Source organism: Micromys minutus, assembly GCF_963924665.1.
Source record: "Micromys minutus genome assembly, chromosome: 7".
Lineage (NCBI taxonomy): Eukaryota > Metazoa > Chordata > Mammalia > Rodentia > Muridae > Micromys > Micromys minutus.
In genome coordinates, this window is record NC_137976.1 from 33304933 (window position 1) to 33326251 (window position 21319).

A 21319-nucleotide genomic window follows, 5' to 3' on the forward strand; every position below is an offset into this window, starting at 1 on the left:
ATTGTAGTTTTATTTCTGTTGCTATAAGAAGTATCTTGACAAAAAGTAGCTTAGGTGAAAGGCAATTCATTTTGACTCACATTTCTGGTTGACAGTCTACAGTTCTAAGAATTATAGGTAAGAAATACAAGCAGCTAGTCACATATTATCTACAGGGCACAGCCAAAACAAAGAAATGCACACGTCTCCATGTTTGTTCAAGTCCCTCACCTAAATACAGTTCAAGAACCCCATCCTAGGGAAAAGAACCAGAGAGAGCTGGTTCTTCCCAAAGCTACTAAATGAGAGGGGGATCAAATGTAGTGCACCTTTGTGAAGGCAATTGGAGGGGAGGGGATAGGCGCAGGGCAGGGTAAAAGGATAACATCTCAAATGTAAATACAGAGTATCTATTTCAAAGAAAGAGATAAAAACATCCTCCCCAGACAAGCTGACTGATAATCACTTCCCAGTTGATGTTAGTTTGTATTAAGTTGTCCATTTAAACTATCCATTGCATAGGTAAAACATTCAGTACTAAGTCATAATTTAATATACCTTGTCATGTAACAGGTAACTTGCTCATGCAACATCTATATTCCCCAAAAGCTCTGAATACCAAGAAACAATTCACAGACCTAGGTGTTTTGTTCTCAAAAATAGTGTGGATTCCTCAATCCTTCTTAGAAGTGAGAACAAAACACCCAGGAGAGAGAATACAGGGACAATAGAGAAACAGGTATTGAAGAAAAAAAAATCCAGAGACTGACTGACCTGGGAATCCAACCAACATGCTGCCACGAAACCCAGGCAGCATTTATAATGCGAAAAAATGCTTACTGGCAGGTGCCTGATATGGATGCTTGCTCAGAGGCTCTGCCATTGTCATATAGATACAGTTAAGGACACTTGCAGCTAACCATCTCAATGTACACAGGGATCCCAATTAGGGAATTGGAGGAAGAACTGAAGGAGCAGAAATGGCTTGCAAAGACATGGGAAAAACAATATCAACCAACCAAATCCTCCATAACTCCTAGGGATTAAACAGCAACCACACATATGAAGAGACCCATGGCACCAGTTGCATATATAGCAGAGGATAACATTGTCAGGCATTAATGGGTGGAGAGGCCTTTAGTCTAATGAAGGTATCTTCTCCCAGTGTCAGGGAATACCAGGGAGTTGAGGTGAGAGAAGGGGTTTGGAAGAGGGAACACTTTCATGAAAGAAAGTGAAGGGGGAGGGCAGATGGGAGTGGGGAGAAGGGGATAATATTTGAAATGTAAGTACATAGAATATCTAATAAAATTATAAAAATAGACTGTTAAGTAAATAAAATACATTAAAAAGGAGAGAATGTGTAATGTCTGAAAACCAAGCAACATGAAAGAGTCATCAATCCTGTCTAAGCCAATGTGCATTGAGTACACCTAATGGAATAACCAATATCTTTTCTGAAAATAAATATTTTTACTACACATTTAGATTGAGGTTGATGAGTAGTAAGGCAGCATTTGAGTTACTTGATAATGTGCAATTCTGTACTCCAGCTACACCATAAAAAATAAAGGTTAGACAGAGGCACCATCTTTTAGTTTAGGCTTCTGGATATTTTTATTTCTGCTAAATGATGATACATTTGAGTTATTTATTTTAATTCCCAAATTCCAACACAAGCTTTGAACTAGATATTTCACTTACAATTGAAATTATAAGCCTTCTTCAGTCTTTCGGGAGATTTCATTTCTTTTTTGGTTGCCTTCAGGTTAGTAACTTAACATGAATTTTAGTGTACAATACTAATTTTTCTACCTGTGGAAAATTTTACCTTTTAAGATTCATGTAATAACTCTGTTATGACAAATTGTCATATTTTAGACCAAATTTACATATCTCCCAGTAACTGAACATTATAAAAACAATTAATTTCAAAACACTGCACAATAATTGAATAAAACTCTTCTGTAAAACTATTCATGAGCATACTTAAAGAAGTATCTTTTTATGCAAAGTAGGTACCTGATTTCCAGCCAAGATAAAGATATCACTTTGTGATGGAATATGCTGCTTTAAAAATAATTTCACACGTTGCTTTTTCCAAATGAGTGAAGAACTGGGTTGGAATATTGGTGGGGATTACATTGAATCTGTAGATTGCTTTGGGTAAGATGGTAAGTTTTAAAATGTTGATCCTTCCAATCCATGAGCATGGAAGATCTTTCCATTTTCTGAGATCCTCCTCAATTTCTTCCTTTAGAGGTTTGAAGTTCTTGCCATACAGGTCCTTCACTTGATTAGTTAGAGTCACACCAAGGTATTTCATAGTTTTGTAACTATTGTGAAGGGTATCTTTTCCCTAATTTCATTCGCCGCATGTTTGTCCTTTGAATATAGGAAGGCTACTGATTTATTTGAGTTAATTTTATATCTGACCACTTTGCTGAACTTGTTTATCAGCTGTAGGAGTACTCTGGTGGAATTTGTGGGGTTGCTTAAGTTCACTAACATGTCATATGAGTTAAAAAGAACAATGTGCAATTTCATTTGGAATAATAAAAGACCTAGAATAGCGAAATCCATCCTGAACAACAAGAAAACATCTGCAAGTATCACTATCCCTAACCTCAAGCTATATTACAAGGCAAGTTTGCTGAAAATTGCATGATACTTATACAGAAATATACATGTGGATCAATGGAATAGAATAGAAGACTCAGAAATAAAGAGACAGACTATCAGACTGGATACATAAACAAAATCCAGCCTTTTGCTGCATACAGGAAACTCATCTCAGAGACAGAGACAGACACTATCTCACAGTAAAAGGGTGGGAAAAAAACTTCCAAGCAAACACCTCCAAGAAGCAAGCTGGAGTGGCTATTCTAATATCGAATAAAGTAAATTTCCAACCAAAAGTTATCAAAAAAAATAAAGAAGGACACTTTTTACTCATTACCGGGGAAATCTGTAAGGAGGAACTCTCAATCCTTAACATATATGCTCCAAATAAAAAATCACCCACATTCATAAAAGAAACTCTACTAAAGCTCAAAAAATACATTTCACCCCACACAATAATAGTGGGAGACTTTAACACCCCACTCTCACCAATGGACAGATCAGGGAAACAGAAACTGAACAAGGACACTGCAAAACTAGCAGAGACTTTGAACCAACTAGAATTAATAGATATATACAGAACATACTATCCTAAAGTAAAAGAATACACCTTCTTCTCACCACCCCATGGCACCTTCTCAAAAATTGACCACATAATTGGACACAGAACGAGCCTTCATCGATATAAGAAGATTGAAATACTCCCATGCATCCTCTCAGATCACCATGGTCTACGGCTGGTCTTTAACAACAACAAAGACAACAAAATGCCCACATACACATGGAAACTAAACAACACTCTGTTAAAGGATAGCATGGTCAAAGAAGAAATAAAGAAAGAAATTAAGGATTTTCTAGAATTCAACGAAAACGAAAACACAACATACCCAAACCTATGGGATGCAATGAAAGCAGTATTGAGAGGAAAACTCATTGCCCTAAGTGCTTCCAAGAAGAAACTGGAGAGAGCTCACATCAGCAACCTGACAGCACAGCTAAAAGCACTAGAACAAAAGGAAGCAGATATACCCAAAAAGAGTAGACGGCAAGAAATAATCAAAATTAGGGCAGAAATAGACCAAATAGAAACAAAAAAAAACTATTGAAAAAATCAACAAAACAAAGAGTTGGTTCTTTGAGAAAATCAACAAGATTGATAAACCCCTAGCCAGACTAACTAAAGGGCAAAGAGGGAGTATCCAAATTAACAAAATCAGAAAGGAAAGTGGTGACATAACAACTGAAAATAAGGAAATTCAAGAAATCATCAGATCCTACTACAAAAACTTATACTCCACAAAATTGGAAAATCTGGAGGAAATGGACGAATTCCTAGACAGATACAAGGTCCCAAAGTTGAACCAGGACCAAGTAAACCATCTAAATAACCCTATAACACCTAAAGAAATAGAAGAAGTCATCAAAAGCCTCCCAACCAAAAAAAGCCCAGGTCCGGACGGGTTCAGTGCAGAATTTTATCAGACATTTATTGGGGATATAACACCAATATTCGCCAAGCTATTCCAAAAGATAGAATCAGATGGAATATTACCCAACTCATTTTGTGAGGCTACAATAACCCTCGTACCTAAGCCACACAAAGACCCTACAAGGAAAGAGAACTTCAGACCAATCTCACTTATGAACATTGATGCAAAAATACTCAACAAAATCCTTGCAAACCGAATCCAAGAACACATCAAAACCATCATTCATCATGACCAAGTAGGCTTCATCCCTGGAATGCAGGGATGGTTTAACATAAGGAAATCCATCAATGTAATCCACCATATAAACAAACTTAAAGACCAAAATCACATGGTCATCTCACTAGATGCTGAGAAAGCATTCGACAAAATCCAACACCCCTTCATGTTAAAAGTCCTGGAAAGAACAGGAATCCAAGGCCCATATTTAAACATAATAAAAGCAATATACAGCAAACCAACAGCCAACATCAAACTTAATGCGAGAAACTTGAAGCAATCCCACTAAAATCAGGGACTCGACAAGGCTGCCCACTCTCTCCCTACCTATTCAACATAGTACTGGAAGTCCTGGCTGGAGCAATTAGACAGCAAAAGGAGAACAAGGGGATACAATTCGGAAAGGAAGAGATAAAAACATCACTCTTTGCAGATGACATGATAGTGTACTTGAGTGACCCCAAAAATTTCACCAGAGAACTCCTACAGCTGATAGTTGTAGTTCAGCAAAGTGGCCGGATACAAAATTAACTCAAACAAATCAGTAGCCTTCCTATACTCAAAGGAAAAACATGTGGAGAAAGAAATTAGGGAAAAGGCACCCTTCACAATAGCTACAAAAACTATGAAATACCTTGGTGTGACTCTAACTAAGGAAGTAAAGGACCTGTATGACAAGAACTTCAAACCTCTAAAGAAAGAAATTGAGGAGGATCTCAGAAAATGGGAAGATCTCCCATGCTCATGGATTGGAAAGATCAACATCTTAAAAATGGCCATCCTACCAAAAGCAATCTACAGATTCAATGCAATCCCCATCAAAATTCCAACCCAGGTCTTCATGGAATTGGAAAGATCAATGTGCAATTTCATATGGAATAACAAAAGACCTAGAATAGTGAAATCCATCCTCAACAACAAAAAAACATCTGCGGGAATCATTATCCCTGACCTCAAGCTATATTACAAGGCAATTGTGCTGAAAACTGCATGGTACTGGTACAGAAATAGGCAAGTGGATCAATGGAATAGAATAGAAGATCCAGAAATGAGCCCTAATGTATATGGTCACCTGATTTTTGACAAAGGAGCAGTAAACATTCAATGGAAAAAGGACAGCTTATTCAACAAATATTGCTGGTCCAACTGGCACTCAACATGCAAAAGAATGAAAATAGACCCGTTCTTATCTCCTTGTACAAAGCTCAAGTGTAAGTGGATTAAAGATCTCCACATTAAACCAGATACACTGGAACTATTAGATGAGAAAGTAGGGAAAACCTTAGAACACATAGGCACAGGAGAAAATTTCCTGAACAAAACACCAATGGCTCAAGCTCTAAGGTCAAAGATTAACAAATGGGACTTAATGAGATTGCAAAGTTTCTGTAAGGCTAAAGACATCGTCAAGAAAACAAAACGGCAACCAACAGAATGGGAAAAGATCTTTACCAACACCACATCAGATAGAGGCCTAATATCCAAGGTGTACAAGGAACTCAAAAAGCTAGACACCAGAGAATCAAATAACCCTATTTAAAAATGGGGTACAGAGCTAAACAAATCATTTTCAGTTGAGGAACACCGATAGGCCGAGAAACATCTGAGGGAGTGCTCGACATCCTTAGCCATCAGGGAAATGCAAATCAAAACAACCCTAAGATTCCACCTCACACCAGTCAGATTGGCCAAGATCCAAAACTCAGATGACAGCAGATGCTGGCGAGGCTGCGGAGAAATAGGAACACTTCTTCACTGTTGGTGGGGTTGCAAGCTAATACAACCACTCTGGAAATCTGTCTGGCGATACCTCAGAAAATTGGATATAGTACTACCTGAAGACCCAGCTATTCCACTTCTGGGCATATACCCCAGAGACACTTTAATACACAACAAAGATATATGCACCACAATGTTCATAGCGGCTCTATTTATAATAGCCAGAAGCTGGAAGGAACCCAGATGTCCTTCAGAAGACAAATGGATACAAAAATTTTGGTACATATACACAATGGAATACTACTCAGCCACCAGAAACAATGACTTAACCAAATTCTTAAGAAAATGGCTGCATCTAGAGAAGATCATCCTGAGTGAGATAACCCAGTCACAAAAGAACAGACATAATATGCAGTCACTGATAGTGGGATGCTAACCCCAGAGGCTTGCACTCCCCCAGAAACAACTCACAGACTGTATGAAGTCCAAGAAATAAAGAAAACAAAAACTATACATATATTCACAAAACAAGAAGACTTTGACTATTTCCATGTTGCGTTTTGTTTTGCATGTACTTTACGCTTATTGCAACTAGTACGTTTTCAATGCATACTGTCAAGCCCTTGAAAAAAATCAAGTACTGACTAAAAAACATATTCACATGGTTTTATGTAAAATTTATTTTAATGTCTGAAAAAACAGTACTGACAAAAATGTATAATTTTAAGCAAAAAATGTTTAAAATCTTTAAAGAAAATAATAAGCTGTTAGTCTTTTGTGTAGATGGCAATATCTCAAGAAACACTTCTTGTTATGATTAAAAAAAAAATAATAAAGTTATACAACTACTCTGGAATTCAGTCTAGAAGTTCCTCAGAAAAATGGACATAGTACTACCTGAAGACCCAGTTATTCCACTTCTGGGCATTTACTCCAGACATGCTTCAACATACAACAAAGATACATGTACCACAATGTTCATTACAGCTTTATTTATAATAGCTAGAAGCTGGAACGAACACAGATGTCCTTCAGTAGATGAATGGATACAAAAACTGTGGTACATTTACACAATGGAGTACTACTCAGCTATCTGAAACAATGGCCTAACAAAATTTTCAAGAAATTGGATGCATCTAGAGAATAACATCCTGAGTGAGATAACCCAGTCACAAAAGAACAGACATAATATGCAGTCACTGATAATGGGCTACTAACCCCAGATAGCTCTGAGCACCACAGAAACAACACATAGACTCTGTGAAGATCAAAAGAAAAAGAAAAAAAGAATATATTTTAGTTAAAATAGAATTGTATCACATTCCCCTTTCCTTCCTACAGCCCCTCCCAATTTCTCTCCTATCTCCTCAAATTAATAACCTCTTTTTCTATATTATTGTTACATTTATACATATGTGTATGTATATGTACTCACAAATAGTTAATTACAACCTTATAGAAATGTATTTGTATACTTTTATTCAAAAAAGGGACAAAGAACAGCTAGCACTAAGATCCAACTTAGTGAACTAATGAGAAAAAAATAATTTTGAAATCAATTTCCTTTCTTAAATTCCATAATATTATCACATGATTTGGTCCTCAAAAATTTTTGTATCAATATATCTCCATGTGATTATTTACTTTTTGTAATTTTTAGAAAGGTCACCAATGGCCCTTTATACAATGACAAGACCAAGTGAGTCTTGATTAAGTTTTGCATTTTTTTTTATTTGGTTAATGATTGTGGATGGCATAGTAGTAGATTGAGTTATGAGATCCAGCTTTGTCCTTTTTAACTTCCAGGATGTGAATGATGTTAGAAAAAAACATTTAATCTTCTGCATGATTACAATGCAGCATTGATGATTTGGAGTTCAGAAACTACATTGTACTCTCAAAGTGTGTAAGTCATCCTTAAGTAAAATATCTGCATCTATGTCTCTATTGTTTTGAATAAGTAATTGATAAACATCAGATTCCTCATTTGCTCCATGTAACTGGAGCAAATATCAGTGAATGTACTGGAAAACACAGGTGGGCCTAGGATGTGAGGCTAGGAGTAAGAAAATTCCACAAGGCTGGGATAAAGTGCAGTGACAGTGGAGACTGGGGAGCATACTGCTGGCTGCAGTTGAGTGAACAATGGGTTTTATTGGTGCAGCTTACACACATATGATTGAGGAGCTTGTTACAAGTGAAGAGTTATTGAAATAATAGTTTCATCAGTTACACACCCAAGGATGGCACAGTTACACACCAAATCTCTAAGCCTATAGTGTACCACACAAATTTAAGGTAACTGAACAGTGTTTAGTTATGTTTTTTTTTTTTTCTGTAAAAGAATTTCTTCTGCAATTTCTAGGATACTCTTCTGATCTGATGATATTCTTTTAGCCTATCTGAGTAATTCTCAGCAGTCCTTTTTGACCTTTCTGACTACATATGCTTAAAGCTGAATTGTCTACCATCCCCCTAGAACATCTAATTTCTTAAATTCCCTTTCAACACTCTGTGTCTTAAACAACTTCTTTTTCAGATGGAAGATTTTAATCTGTAAGAAAATTTGTACAAGGATATATAAGTACTCCTCTGTCTATTGTATTCCTTATTGTAAAAAATTTACTTTATTATGCAATAAATGCTTTTACTGATTGATATGTATCATCAAATTCAATAAAATACTAGAAGAATTACATCCTGCACCCAAAGTGCTGTAGATAAGAAAAAAAAATCCTCTGGCAGTCCTACAGCATCTTAAAGCTTACTGAAAATCTTCCTATAAAGAACGAATCCTTTCAGATTAGGCCAGAGTACAATAAGAAAAAAAAAAATTAAACCAATATTTAATAACACTATTTGTTACTTTGATTTGAAAGGTTTTTTATTATTATATATGATATCTAATCTCAGAAACCTCTGTATTAAAAGTATCATTCTCAGTATTCATCAGAATATTAAAAAAATTGAAAAATTCTTTCAAAAATCTTAACATTAACATTTTCAAGTTGAAGACATCAAAGTTTAAGACAAAAAAATAGCTCTAATGTTGCCTAACACATTTAAGAGTATCTGACAAGAAATGTACAAAAATCACATTCCAAGTGATTCAGAGAAAATAAATGCCAATTAAGGATTTTACCAAGTTTGATTCAATATTCTTTATTTTAGTGCATATGTCTGAGAAATGTGAGGCTATTAAGGCAGATTTGATAAAATCTGTCCAATATTTCTCAGATGTTTTAACTAGTTCTGTCCGATGTTTCAAATAATTTCGTTATAAATGAACACCTTGTTCTAGAATTTATTTTATATGATATAAATAAGTTGCTCACAATTACAGGATTCACTTATTATCATATAAGCATTTCCCATAATACTGATTCAGACATGGTTTTGTTCACCTACCTCTATTTATCTCAAATGTTAATTATGTTTGTTGGAGGACAAGTAAATTAGTCAATCCAACTTGAAATTTCACTAGAGAGTGCTCTGTACTTTTGACCTTCAGCTACTGATGCTTATGTGATCAGTGATTACGAAGGACTATTGATCCATAGAACATTTTTTTTTATTATAGAGCCAAACAAATAGGACTTTTTTTTTGTCTGTAATCCCATGAAACTTGCTCATGCTAACTTGACTTTTGGCTGTCAAAATAAATGTCATTCTACTGATTTTATAGTTAAAAAATTGAGATGCTTTAGTATGTTCCTTGTTGAAATACAAGGTTCCTATTTGACAATTTTGTTTTCCTTTGTATTTTCACTACTCTTTATTTAAGTGGTCCATCACACAATTTTTGTTTAATGAATCATGAAAACATATGAATATATATGTCACTGTATTCTGAAAATATACTGCCAGTTTCTGACTTAGAAAATGGGAGTTAGATCTTTATATCTCTTTTTATATTCATATTTCATATTTCTGTTTATGTGTTTCATGAAATATGAAATAAATGCTAGATAAAAACTGAGCATTTTTTACTTGAAATTCTTCTCATTCTACCAAATTGTTTTTCTTTTTGATAGTGTTCAAATGTATTAACACTGAACAAATTTAGTATGTTTCTTGTATTTATGGTAGATTAACATTTTGTTATTACTGATTATTATTGTTAATTTATTCCTAGAATATAAAACATACTGTACTTAAATATTAATAAGTATAAATAAATGTTTATAAATGGTGATATCTACATGGAATAATGATATCTAAGTGAAATGACCATTTGTATACTGTTACATATAAAAAAAGTACAATATGCATACTTAAATCAAATTTCTTAGTAATGTTTACTTTGCTACCACACCTGTAAATGTAAATTATTTGAAAGACACAATTGTCTTCTAGACTTACTGATGAATAAGCTAAGCCTTCCTAGGTCATCCTTTTTTTTTTTTTGATTGGATACTCTGTATTTACAACTTAGACATTATCCACCTTCCAGCAATCCCATCTTTTCTCCCCCTCCCATTACCTCCATGAAGGAGCTCCCTACCCCAACCACTTTCTTCCACCTCAGCTTCTTGGCATTCCCCTATATTGAGAAAACAAGCCTTCACTTGACCAAAGGCCTCTCCTCTCATTGATGCCAGAGAATACTGTCCTCTGCTGCATATGTATATAGAGTCATGGGTCTCTCAATGCAAACTCTGGTTTCTGTGTTAGTCTCTGGGATCTGTGGTTGTTTAGGTTAGTTGATAATTTTGTTCTTCCCCATGGGGTTGCAGACACCTTTCAGCACTTTCAGTGCTTTCTCTAGCTCCTTTATTGTGGTACCCTCGGTCAGTCTAATGGTTAGCTACAAGTATCTTCTTCCGTTATCATTATCATTCTGGCAGTTTCTGGAGAGGTATCCATATCATGTTCCTACCAGTAAGAACTACTTGGCATCTGCAATAGTGCTTCGGTTCGGTGGCTGCTTATGGGATGGATCCCCAGGTGAGGCAGTCTTTGGATGACTTTTCTTCACTCCCTCCTCCTATATTTGTCCCTTTATGTCCTCCCATGTGTGTTTTGTTTTCCTTTCTATGAAATGCTGATGCATCCACATTCTGGCCTTCCTTCCCTTTGAACTTCATAATTTCTTTGAATTGTGTCTTGAGCATTTCTAGCCTTTAGGACTAGTATCGGCTTATAAGGAGTACATAGCATGAGTGTCCTTTTCTGACTGGGTTGCATCACAATTGCCTAGGATTTCATGAAGTCATTGCTTTTAATAGCTGAGCAGTACTCTTTTGTGTAAGTGTACCACAATTCACAAATTTCTTTACCCATTTCTGTGTTGAAGGACATCTTAGGGGTTATTTTTTATTTTTATTTTTTTCCAGCTTCTGATTATTATAAATAAGGCTGATAAGAACATGGTGGGGCATATGTCCTATTTAGATGCTGGAGTTTCTTTTGGGTATATACCTATGAATGGTATAGCTGGGTCCTCATATAGTACTATGTCCAATTTCTGAGTAACCACCACACTGATTTCCAGAGTGGATGTGTGAGTTTGAAATCTCACCAACAGTGGAGGAGTGGTCCTCTTTCTCCACATCCTCACCAGCATCTGCTGTCACCTGAGTTTTTCACCTCAGCCATTCTGACTTGTGTGAAGTGAAATCTTAGGGTTGTTTTAATTTAAATTTTTCTGATGATTAATATTTGATGTTGAGCATTTGTTTAGGTGCTTCTCAGCCTTTCAATATTCCTCAGTTGAGAAGAATTTTTAATAGCATGTTTTTATAAATTCATTTTAATAGGATTAATTGATTCCCTAAAGTCTAACTTGTTGAATTATTTGTATATACTGGATACTAGCTCTCTATCAGACATAGGATTGGTAAATGTCTTTTCCAATGTGTTGGTTGCCATCTTGTTCTTTTGACAGTTTCCTTTGCCTTACATAAGCTTTGCAATTTCATGAGGTCCCATTTATTGATTCTTGATCTTAGAGAAGAAAAATGTCTCTCGTGCCTATATGTTTTAAGCTCTTCCTCACTTTCTGTTCTATTAGTGTCAATGTACTAGGTTTTATGTGGAAGTCTTTGATCCATTTGGACTTGAGCTCTCTAGAAGGAGATAAGTAAGGATTGATTTGCATCCTTCTGCATGCTGACTGCCATTTTGACCAGCATCAATTGTTGAACATCCTGTCTTTTTTTTTGCATAATTGTTTTTATCTCCTTTGTCAAAGATCAAGTAACCATAGGTTCATGGGTTCATTTCTGGAACTTCAATTCTATTCTATAGATCTACCTGTCTATCTTAGTACCAATATCATGCAGTTTTTATTACAATTGATTTGTAATTCAGTTTGATGTCAGGGATTATTGTGTGTTCTAAGGTTTTCTTTTTTTTTTTAAGAATAGTTTTTGCTATCCTTTGTTTTCTATTATTCCAAATGAATTTGCAAATTTCTCTTTCTAACTCTATAAAGAATTGAATTGGAATTTTGATGGGGATTTCACTGAATCTCTAGCTTGCCTTAGGCAAGATGGCCATTTTTACTATGTTGACCCTTCCAATCCATCAGCTTGGGAGATATTTCCACCTTCTACATTATTCTTCAATTTCCTTCATCAGAGGCTTTAAGTTCTTATCACACAGATCTTTCACTTGCATGTTTAGGGTCATACCAAGGCATTTTATATTCTTTGTGACTATTGTGAAAGGTGTCAGATCCATAATTTCTTTCCTACCCTCTTTATCTTTTGAATAGAGGAAGCCTATCAATTTGCTCATTTTAATTTTATATCCGGCCACTTTGCAGAAGTTGTTTGTTAGCAGTAGGAGTTCTTTGGTGGAATTTTTGGAGTCACTATCTTATCATCTGCAAATACTGATATTTTGACTTCTTTTTTTCCAATTTTATCCCTTTGACCTCTTTTTGTTGTCTGATCATTCTGGCTAGTATTTTCAGTACTATATTGAATAGGAACGGAGAGAGTGTGCAGTTTTGTCTATTTCCTGATTTTAGTAGGGTTGCTTCAAGATTCTCAGCAAAACCTAAAAAACACAATGTTACCTCTGGAGACAGTCTCAGCTGACATTCTCCACTAAGGCTTTCCTTCAGACATCTCCTGTCCTACACAATATTTGTGTCAGATATTCTGTGCTTTCTGTAACATCTGCAGAATTTCTTCTCCAATCATGTTGGGAGGTATAAGTGATTGTAACCTAGATGGCCTTGAGATTTGATACTGTGCCACAGCAGCTTTGTGTCTACATTAAAATTAAGACACAATACTTATGAAGCAAGAAATTATAGGTAAATATGCCACAAAAGAGAAGAGAAAAATGGCCTGATACTAGTAGAGGTCTCCTCTACACTAGCAAAGGAAGATAGCAAGCTTACCCTTTGGGGAAAATGCATCATTATGCTTGATCGTTACTCTACCCAGTTGATGAAGAAAAGCTGATTATTAGTTCTTTGAAGACAAGCATGCATTGGAATATTGAATTTTACAGTTCTTAAGTGGGTATCTAAAATGTTTTAAATAATGATAAGAAATTGAGAATCATCATTTAGTGTTCTGAGACAACAAATGGCCTGACAATTTAAAACTTAATAAATGAAAAGAACAAATTTATTAATATTTTCAAAAACCACAGCGAAAAAGCCAACTTTCTTGATTTGCAATACCAATGAATAATGGTTATAATAAATATAAAGATTAATAAAGATTAACCAACATTTAAATATGTAAAACTTTCTTCTGTGCTATTCATTTCCATATATAATTATATTCTAGGACAACTGCTAATGAAGTAAAATTAAGTTTATATTAATTATTAATGTTAAAGAATAAAATATTAATGTTAATTTAATGGTAATGTTAAAATTTAAATTAATTGATTTATTTCTAAAGTTTACTCTTGATAATAGGTTAAGATAATTAATGAAGCTAACTACCTCCTTGAATTACACAAATTTTATTTTTAAAATCACTATTTTACATAATAACATGAGTTAAATTTCTTCAGATATTTATTCTGCAACTTATTTCTTAGGTAATATCTTTTATACATAACAGGGAAGCTACATCAACAAAATCTCAAAAAAATAGGTGTAAACAATTCAAAGAAGGATAACAACAGTTGACATAACAATGTGAGTAGCGAAATTATTTCACAATCTTACATTTATCTTAAAAGCATCAGGCATGTTACTAAATGCTGATATAGAAAATTATCTTTCCCACAGAATGTCACCTGATATATTATCCAATGCAAAGAGTTTATCTTATAAAAATTATCAAAGTAGACATTCTAAAAATATAATTTAAATATGGAATATATTTTTGAAGTTTAATGATGTAAAACTTGTCTGGAAAACTTGTCTATAATCAGTGTTCCTTAGACAATGGTTTGGAATGGTAACTTTTCATTTATAATTTAATTTTGGGGGGAGTAAAATTTTTATGGGATATATTTTATTTACATTTCAAATGTTATCCCCTTTCTCAGGTTCCCCTCCATAAATCCTTCTTTCTATACTCCTCCTCCTGCTTCTATAAAGGTGCTCCCAAAACACCCACCCTCTCCCTCCTGCCTTCTGGACCTGACATTCCCCTACACTGTGGTATCCAGTCTTGGCAGGACCAAGGGCTTTTCATCCCACAACAAGGGTTCATCAATTTGTACCCTTTGGATGGTGGTTTAGTACCTACAAGCACTGGTTGGTTGATATTACTTTTCTTATGGGGTGGCGGAACTCTTTAACTCCTACAATGTTTTCTTTAATTCCCTAATGACTGGCTGTGAGCAACTGCCACTGTATCTGTCATGACCTGACAGAGCTTCTCAGGAGAAAGCTACATCAGGCTTCTCTCAGCATGAACTTCTTGGCATCAGAAATATTGTCTGAGTTTGGTGGCTGTATATGTGATGGATCTCAAGGTAGTGCAGTCTCTGCATGGCATTTGTTTCCATCTCTGCTTCAAATTTTGTATACATATTTTCTTCTGTGAATGTTATTCTTTTTCCTTCTAAAAAGAATGGAAGAATCTGCAATTTGGACTTGTTTCTTCTTGAACTTCATAAAGTCTCAGAAGTGTTTCGTATGAATTATGAGCTTTTGGGGCTAGTATCAGTGAGTGCATACCATGTTTGTTCTTTTGTGACTAGGTTACCTCACTCAAGATGATAGATTCTAGTTCCATCCATTTGCTTAGGAATTTCATGAAGTCATTATTTTTAATAGCTTAGTAGTACTCCATTGTGTAAATGTAACATATATATATATATATATATATATATATATATATATATATATATACCTTTCCTCTGTTGAAGGTCATCTGTTTTACTTTTTCCAGTTTTTGGATATTATAATTAAGAATGATATGGATATAGTGGAACTTGTGTCCTTGTTCTGTGTTGAAGCATCTTATGGGTATATGCCAAGGAGTGGTATAGCTGTGTCCTCGGGTAGTACTATGTCCAATTTTCGGGGGAAATTCCAGACTGATTTTCAGAGTGGTTGTACCAGCTTGCAATCCCACCAGAAATGGAGTAGTGTTCCTCTTTCTCCACATCTTCTTCAGGATCTGCTGTCACATGAGATTTTGATCTTAGCCATTCTGACTGGTATGAGGTACAATCTCAGGGTAGTTTTCATTTGCATTTTACTGATGAAAAAGGATGTCAAACATTTCTTTAGGTGCTTTTCACCCGTACAATATTCCTCAGTTGAGAATTATTTGCATACCTTAGCTCTGAACTCCATTTTTTATTTAGATTATTGATTTTCTGGAGTCTAACTTCTTAAGTTTTTTCTTAAATCTAAATCTATATAATCTTATATATTAGGTATTAGCCTTCTAACATTGGTAGGATTGGTAAGGATCTTTTCCCAATCTGTTGGTTGCCGTTTTGTCCTATTGACAATGTCACTTGCCTTATGAAAGCTCTGAAATTTTATGAGGTTCTATTTTTAATTTTTGATCTTAGAGAATAAGCCATTGATGTTCTGTTCAGGAAAATTTCCCCAGGGTACATGAGTTTGAGGCCTTTCCATATTTTCTCTTCTATTAGTGTGGATGTATCTAATTTTATGTTGCTTCAACATATAACAAGCTTTTTCAGGATCTAATGAAATGAACATGTATTTTTTTTCTTTGAATTTTTTGATATATTATAGTGGATTATGATGATTGATTTCCATATATTTAACCATACCTATATACCTAGGTAAAGCCTACTTGATCAAGATGGATATTCATTTTGATGTGTTCTCAGATTCAGTTTGCAATGATTTTATTGAGTATTTTTGCATCAATAATCATAGGGGAAATTGATCTGAATCTTTCTTTATTTGTTGGATCTTTGTGTGGTTTAGGTATAATCATGATTATGGCTTCAAAGATCAAGTTTGGCAGCCTTCCTTCTGTTTCTATTTTGTGCAATAGTTTGCAGAGTTTGTTGGTATTGATATTAGGTCTTCTATGAAAGTCTGAAAAAATTCCGAACTAAACTCATCTGGTCCTGGTCTTTTTTTTGGGGGGGGACTTTTGATATCTGCTTCTATTTCTTTAGAGGGTATCGTACTGGTAAATGGTTTATGTGATCCCCATTTAACTTTTGTATTGTTCATTTATATTAGCTTTTTCAGTTTTTTGGAGTGTAGCCTTTGGAATAGGCTATACTCCTATTAAAATATTTGATATTTAAATAATTAAAAATTATTTTTAATTTCCTCAGTTTCTATTGCTATATCTCCCTTTTCATTTCTGATTTTCTTTCTTTGTCTACTCTCTCTGTACCCTCTGGTTAGGTTGGCTAAGGGTTTATCTATCATGTTGATTTATTCAAAGAACCAACTCCTGGTTTTGTTGATTTCTTTTGTATAATTTTCACAACTTCGTAGATTTCAGCTCTGAGTTGATTATTTTCTGCAGTCTACTCTTTTCTGGTATATTTCCTTCTTTTTGTCCTATGGTTATACAGCATTCGGTCAAGCTGTTACTGTAAGCTCTCTCCAGCTTCTTACTTGAGGCAATCAAAGATGTTAGTTTTCCTCTTAGTACTGCTTTCATTGAGTCCTGTAAGTTTGGGTATGCTGAGACTTTATTTTCATTAAATTCTAAAAAGTTCTTAAGTTCTTTCTTTACTTCTTCTTTGACCAAGTTATCATTGAGTATTGTTCAGCTTTCATGTGAATGTGGTATTTCTGTTATTTTTGTAATTATTCAAGACCAGCCTATGTCTGTGGTGATCTGAATGAATTCATGGGATAATTTCAATATTTTTGTATCTGTTGAGGGATGTTTTGTGACCAATTATGTGCTCAGTTTTGGAGAATGTACCATGAGGTGCTGAGAAGATATATTGTTTTGTTTTAAGATGCAATGTTCTATAGATAACTGTTCAATCCATTTGGATCATACTGTCTATTAGTTTCACTATGTCTCGGTTTAGTTTCTATTTACATGATATCTCCCTTGATAACAGGGCAGTGTGGAAGTTTTCCACTCTTATTCTGTGAATTACAATTTGTTCATTGAGTTTTAGTAAGGTTTCTTTCAGGAATGTATGTGCCATTGCATTTGGACAACTGATAATTAGAATTGAGATTTTATTTTGATGCCTTTTTCCTTTGAGGGGTATGAAGTGTACTTCCTCATCTATTTTGATAACATTTAGTTGAAAATCAATTTTATTCTATCTTAGAATGTCTATTCTGGATTCTTTCTTGAGATTCTTTGCTTGGAAAATTAATTTCCACCAGTTTACTCTTAGGTAGTGTCTGTCTTTGTCACTGAAGTGTGTTTCCTGTATGCAGCACTATGTTGGTTCCGCTTTATGCATCCAGTCTATTAGTCTATGTCTTTTCATTGGGGGATTCTAAATGGTTTTGCTCAATTTTTTTCTTATGTTCGGTTGTATTTTATATAAGGGCTTCTACCTGTTTACCTATATTTCTCTATATTTCTTTAATGTAGTTATTAATGGTCTTATTAAAGTACTCTAACTACATCATGAGTTGTAGTTTTAAATCAGAATCTTGCTTTTCCAGTGTATTGCGGAATCCAGGTCTTGCTATGGTGGAGGTACTAGGTTCTGATAATGCCAAGTGGAATTGATTTCTGTTGCTTAGGTTCTTAGACTTGCCTCTCACCATCTGCTTATTCTTGGTGTTAGCTGGTCTTGCTGATTCTAATGGTGGCTTGACCCTCATGTATGACTGTGCTTTAGAGATCCTGGGAGACCAGCTTTCTCCCATCAGAGTCTAAATACAGAGAGGTGAAGGCTTTAGGCAGGTCCCTCAGAGTAAAAATCATGGTCTTACCTGTGTTTTCAGGTGTGTCAGCACTTCCTGGGGATCAGCTTTCTTCCATCGTGGTCTGGGTACAGAGATCTGTGGCATCATGTCAGCTCTGGGCCCTGGCCTATAATTTCCGAAATAAGTATGTCTTGTACTTGCTAGAAAGCAAATGACACTGCATTTATTAAATTATGAAAGGTAGTTGCTACTATTTTTATATAGATAGGCATCAAGAATAACCATAAATACTCAAAAATATTTAGGACAGCCCCCAAACTTCATTCCCAAATCGATTTAGTTAACCCTATAATGGCAGTCACTGTGAAGTGGAGAATAACGGCAAGGAAACATTTTAATCTAGAAGCCACCCTAATAACTATTTCTGATCTCCTATGTAGAATTTAGGGTGAAAAAAGAAATTGGAAATTCTCATTAATAGCTCTCTATTCCAAAAAAAATAAATGGATGTTCATGAAATAATGAAAATACCATTTCTTAAATAAAATTATTTTATTAACTCAATAATAGAGAACTAGTTTTCAGGAACAGGAAGAACAAATGAAAAACTTAACAATACTTGAATATAAGTTCACTGTTGAAAGAATTTCAGAAGTAATCAGCTCTGAGGTTACTGTCTTTACTCAGCAGTATTAGCATTACTCTAGAACCCTGTTGCTTCATACATTGTAGAATGTTCACTGCCCATAGAACAAGACTCATGGAAGAATAAAAAGAATAATGTAAAACACCAATATATGGCTAGAGATGGTCCTGTGCCTCTAACAACTAATTGCTTTGTATGAATGAAACAAAGTATTTGTCAAGAAAATGTCTCTAATTTTTCTAATATGCTAATTTCCATCAGTTTTAAACAAAAGTTGGTTGATGAACAATCACTTAGATTTTAAATGTAAATAGTGATATCTAAACAGTCATCTGTGCATTATCACTATGGAATTTGTACCACAAATACATACAATTGAAACATATATTACAGAATAACCAAGTATGTTGGTTAAAACTAAAATAAAAAACTACATTTTGAATATATTCACATTATCTTCCAATGTATATAAAGCAATTGATTAATTTATTTTTGACTTTAAGCAAATAGGTATGTGAGAAATTAAACATGTTACATTTTTATATAAATGCTTTAAAATTAATTTTTAGTATTCTTAAAGTAATGCTTTTATTTCTCTACTATAGTCCAAAGCAAACATTCCCTAAAATATATTTATCTTTACTTAAATCTAATAAAGGTAATAACAGATGACACTAAGAATTTTTTTAGAGTAGTGAGCATGTAGACTGTATCAGCATCACTCTTGAATTTTATTCCTATATTTTATCTCAAGAAAAATGTATCTTAGCATCTACTGACTTAGGTGACTACTTGGTATAAAAGTAGCTGTAATGACTGGAAAGAAGCAGAAAAAGATGAAAGTAAGTTCACAGGCATTGTTGCAGGGGTTACTCCCACAGGCAGTACAGGACTGAAATATCAAAGTTTTGAGGCACATCCCTGATGCCTCCTTTGGAGCTATCATGACCTTTGTTGCTAGGAAACTGCCTAGTCAAAAGAATTTCCTGGAGGAATGGCCTGATACCAGTGCTGAATCATGACCTTAGAAAATAAGAACTATTATTTAATTCTTCCAGGAGGCTTGTCCCTTTCTCAGTTTAGTGAAAATAAAGACAGACCTGAGGAGAGAGATAAAGAACAAAAGTTTTAAAAGAAAGGAAGTTTATTTAGAATGGCTGTAATTAGGGATTTTCTGACCATGATCTTAAAACATTTTACATTTTAGTGCTATAAATCTGTAAATAATATAAAATAAATAGTGCCACTTCTTGACTTAATATTTATATTAAAAATGTAAATAAATGTCTAGTCAGAATTATTTGTTATATTTAATATTTTACTCTAATAACAGTAATATATTATAGAGAAATATGGTAATCTGTATTATATTATGAGAATATTTGAAAATATTTACTTTTCCATTTTAAAATCTATCCCTGTAATCATAGCAATAAGAAAGAAGAAATACAATGAACAATAATGACCAAATTTGACTACAGGAACATTTGTCTATAAAAAACAGTTAGCATAAAATCAAAATTATATTAATTTTTAAAATTTTAATAACTATATCTGTAAATTCAAATATAAAATTTCTAAAGACATTTCTGTTTGCTATTTAAAAAACTACAAGGAGTACTATAACTTATGTAAAATTAGATCTCCAAATAAAATACAAAGTTTGGCAATGTAATATGCATTAAATAATGCATGTTATAATTGTGATTAAAGAGTTTTCTAATTCTATTATATTTAATGAAAATTTCACTGTCATTTACTCACTGGTGACTAAGTAGTTTTAAATTCCCAAACATTCTGATATAGCATGATCATTCTGCAGAGTCTAAAGTTACTTGTTTATACAACATAAGTTTACATCATAATTCTATATCAATATTTACCTTTCCATTTTAAATCTATACCTATAATATTAGTAATGAGGAAGAAAAAATACAATGCTCAATAATGGCCAACATTTACTAGAGGAGCCTTTGTCTATAAAAACATGGGAATAGGTCATAATTCTGTGATATTACAGCAAGTGATAACTGACTAAAGATATAGGCCAGGAGGAATTACCACACAATCAACAAAAGTGAGATCCAGAATTCAGTTGCCCAGCCTATGTGTATGAGATAAGAAGGCATGGAAACTAGCCAATAAATCCATCTCTGAAAAGAAGTATCAGGAACTCTCTGAGGGGGGATCTGAGTAGCTACGTTTATAAAGTCAGGAAGCTCTGTATTCATCTGAAAGATATTCCCTCAGTGATAAGGTGATGAACAACTAAAATTTACTCTAATGTTCATTGGGTCTCTACATGTACAAACCTACACAGTGGACCCATAAACATGAGAACAAGCAAATGCAGAAATGCACAATAAACATAATCATGAAAAAATATAAAAAAATAATTTTCCATAAAAGCAGTGAGGGAAAAAA